The following is a 3931-nucleotide window of genomic DNA, read 5'->3' as shown; positions in this document are numbered from 1 at the left end:
GACGTCGCTACTCTTCGGAGGAGGAGGGGACACCGGCGGACGGGCCTGCTCTCTGCACAAATGATGGGAAAGCGTCAGTTATGAGTTTCACTTCAATAAGCTGCTGCCTGTGTTGTCGACGCGGTGTTTACTCCTCGGATACTGTAATTCTGAAATTTCTCGCTGTCTGTCTGAATGTAATAGAAAAGCCAGCCGGATGGAAACGCGCTGTAAATATAGTTGGACCGAAGCCTGTCAAGCCTGCGATACGTGTTTGGCACTGATGTTATTTAGCCTGGGGCTAATGTGGGATACGTGTGTGTCTGTGTGTGTTAGAGGTGGCCAAAAAGAGACATTATATACTTCAGTAGGAGGTGACATGCTTATTAAAACATTCTGGTAAAAGTATTGATTTAACTTTTTTACTCAAGTAAAACTGAAAGTGCAGGTTGTGAAAAATAGTCAAAGAAAGTAAAAAGTAGGACGTTTCTGTGCAAAACGGAACCTTGTGCTGTATTAATCTAATAAAATGATATTAGTATATGGTGCTGTGTTCCAAAAGGATAACTGGAGGTGAGCCTGAGGAAAGCAGGGAGGATCATCCAGTCACACTCTGTTCACACCACTTCCTCTTGTGTTATACTTATGTATATACACACATATACACATGTGTATGTATATATGTGCATGCATTCTTTTTATTTGTACATACATTCATGCCATTCATTGCTTTTTTTAAAATATATTTCTTATATTTTATTTATTTATTTTTTATGTTTCTTATATTTTGGACACCACTGTTGTTTGTGAAGCTTGCACACAAGAATCTCACTGACATGTGCTGCACCAGTGTACCAGTAATGTGATGTGACAATAAAAGTGACCTGATAGAAACTGTACCTCTGTCTAATTACCCCTGTTGTGAATCAGTTATGTAGAACATGAGCACAGATAAAGAAGGCGAATGTAAAGCAAACAGTTTTTGTTGCCTACACCGTAGACGGTGATTTAGGGAAAACTCACAATCAGATTTACAAGTATTTGAAAATTCTCTTGACAGTAACAAAGTAGTGAACGGGATTCTCCTTTGTGTACAGACGGTGTTCATGTGACCTGGGCCTGTGCTACAAAGCCAGGGTTTCTTACTGTCATTTGATTGGCTCACCCTAACATCAGTAGTCAGGAACACGAAGCTGGTTAATGGTTCTTAGTCGTGATGGGCGTGGCATTGGCAACATCTGACCAATCACAGTGAACTGCGGCTTTGCAAAGGATAATTTAGTATCAATAGTGCTTCATACGTGCAGTTTGGTTAATAAGGCCAGAAAAGAGCTTCCGTATTAACGACACTTAGAATCCTCCCAGGGATCTTGCTGTCTGACCACAGAATCGACGGCTAATAACATCACGGAGAAGCTCGCAGCTATTAACGGGAGACTGAGAGACCAGTGTCGAGTGTTAAAAAACAGCTTGAAATTCTCAATTACCTTCGGCGCCAGCTCAAGGCTGGAGCCGAACAACAACTCCCTGATAACGACTGTGTTGAGTCTGTTCCTTCCCATTCCCTGCAAGGCCACCTGGGTTGGCTGGAAGACTGTTTACTTAGCCTGGCAGGGCGAAGGACACTGTCTCAGCTGAACTCTGGACACGCACACACAGACATATACACTGATAAGCACTCACTGACGCGTCACCCTCCCTACCCCGGATCCAACGCCACCTCCAACGCTTACCTCCCCCATGATGTGGACATCGGGTCAGCTGGAGGCGCAGTCGAAAGATTGCAGCGGTCCCAGATCAGATGTACACACTGGAACTCTTTGCCATGTTGCTGTCTGTGTTTATTGTGTTATGGTGTGTTGATATCTGTGCATTCCTGTACTATCCTTCTGTGTTACACATTTCAATGTTTTTTTTCCTCGCTACCTGGCCTGACCTGTCTCCCCAATGTGATGTTTGTGTTGTATGTACGGTCGGCAAGGTCTGTCATCTCGGTTGTGGGCAAAAGACCTGCAACTGACAAATAAAGGCCATCTCATCATCTCATCTTCGAGGAATAGCGATGCTATTTTCCGGAGACTTGGCTGGTCACAGTGATCTCTTTGGACCTGCCTGTTAACTTAAACCACAACACTGTGTAACAGCAGCAGTCTCTTGTGTTAAGTTGTTTTCGTTTATGCCTTCTCTTGTTGTCTCTGTGAATATTCATCTAATTAGGATAACTATAATAATGCAGTAAAATAGCTTACTGGGCAGCTCTTTGCATTAGCTATTCACACATACATAATCTGCTTATCTGTGCTATCAATATCCTGCCTCTGAGAAACATTGTGTTGAGCTGCGTCTCTCACTGCTGAAGTAACCATGACCCAGCAGAGCTGAGATGTTGACACAGCTGAAACATACGTGGAGAAGGGGAATTGTGTGCAAATCTCCAGATGTGTGGGTAGACCTTTGTCATGTCAGAATATACAGACATGTGACAAACTAAAGGACAAACATGAAACACAACAAGTGCAATGTGTGTCAATGTTGGTTAGGTCTCATTCAAGCCCTGGAACCAGCCCTGGGCCTCTCATAAAACAATCTAACGAGCAGATACGCATTAAAAACATCTATCTATCTCTTAACAGTCCCCCTTTTTCATTTCTCCCCTGAGAAATGAACTAATCCCTTATTTATCCATTACATTTACTTACATGTTAAAAGCCTAGAATATAACATAAGTGATTCTGCTAAACAAAACAAAGCCTTTCAATTGCCCAACCCTACCTGTCCCCTCAACGGGTTGTATGTTTTCAATGTTTCCTCATTAGTTTGTCATAATTACTTCTATCCACAATTAATAAATGAAACAAATAAATCACGTTGTGAGACAGCACCTTGCATTTACACAAGGCTGTGATCTGCCCTAAATCCATGTCCTTCACCCCCTTTTCAACTAGAATCCCAGTTTAATTTTCTTTCAATCCCAGTTTAAAACTGACTTCCCTCAGCGCACACTGTAACTCCAAAAAGATGAAATGAGCTTTTGCTGGTAAAAGGTCCTACTTTACTTTTGTCACTGGTTTGGAAACAGCCTCTATAAAGTTAACCTGTTTCCTCTTTAAAAAGTTACCTCGTTTCTTCGTTAAACTCAGTCCTGGTTTCTTCGCCCCCTTTAACGGGTAACGCATATCTTTTATGCTCACATTTAACCTTTGTCTAACGAGCTTTCAGTCTCTTAGGCTGCGTTCACACTGCAGGCGAAAGCGCATCAAATCCCAATTTTTCAAATCCGAAAATGTTTTTGACCCTCTGCGACCCATATCCGATCATGGTGTGACAGTGTGAACGGCACAAATCCGATATTTTCAAATCCGATCTGGGTCACTTTCGTATGTGGTGCTGAATCCGATACATATCCGATGTTTTAGAAAGCGACTGCTGGTTTATGGTCAGGTCTTTTACGTCACTGACACAAGACAGACACCAATTATCAGCGCCGGAGGAGACATCGTGAAGGCTTCCTGGCCATCCGGTGAAACTGCTGGGAAGACAACGTGAACATTTTCTTTGTACTGTATAATCTGCAGATTCTGACAGAAATCTGCAGCTATCCTCTGAAGCAGCAGTAAGGATCATTATTAGGTTATTCACATTATTATGTAAATAACAAAATAAAGCAAAAATTGGGAAACGTAAAGTCCGAAGTCTTTATATTAAGGCCATCAGTCAAACATACTGCTGCTCTGGGTCCAAACAGAGCGCGTTGTGTGTGACGTCTTCTTTTGCGCATGCGGGCGCTCTGAGCGTTCACACTAGAGCGCGTTTGCTGTCACATTTTATTTGTAGTGTGAACAAGCAGACAAAAACATCGGATTTGATCAAAAAATCGGAATTGAGCATCAAGACCTGCAGAGTGAACGCAGCCTATGAGTTAGCTCTGTGACAGATTAGCGCCCTGCTGTGG

The sequence above is a fragment of the Astatotilapia calliptera genome, chromosome 5 (assembly GCF_964374335.1).
Source record: "Astatotilapia calliptera chromosome 5, fAstCal68.1, whole genome shotgun sequence".
NCBI classification, from domain to species: domain Eukaryota; kingdom Metazoa; phylum Chordata; class Actinopteri; order Cichliformes; family Cichlidae; genus Astatotilapia; species Astatotilapia calliptera.
The sequence above is the reverse complement of the archived record's forward strand: the minus strand, read 5'-3'. Positions refer to the sequence as shown.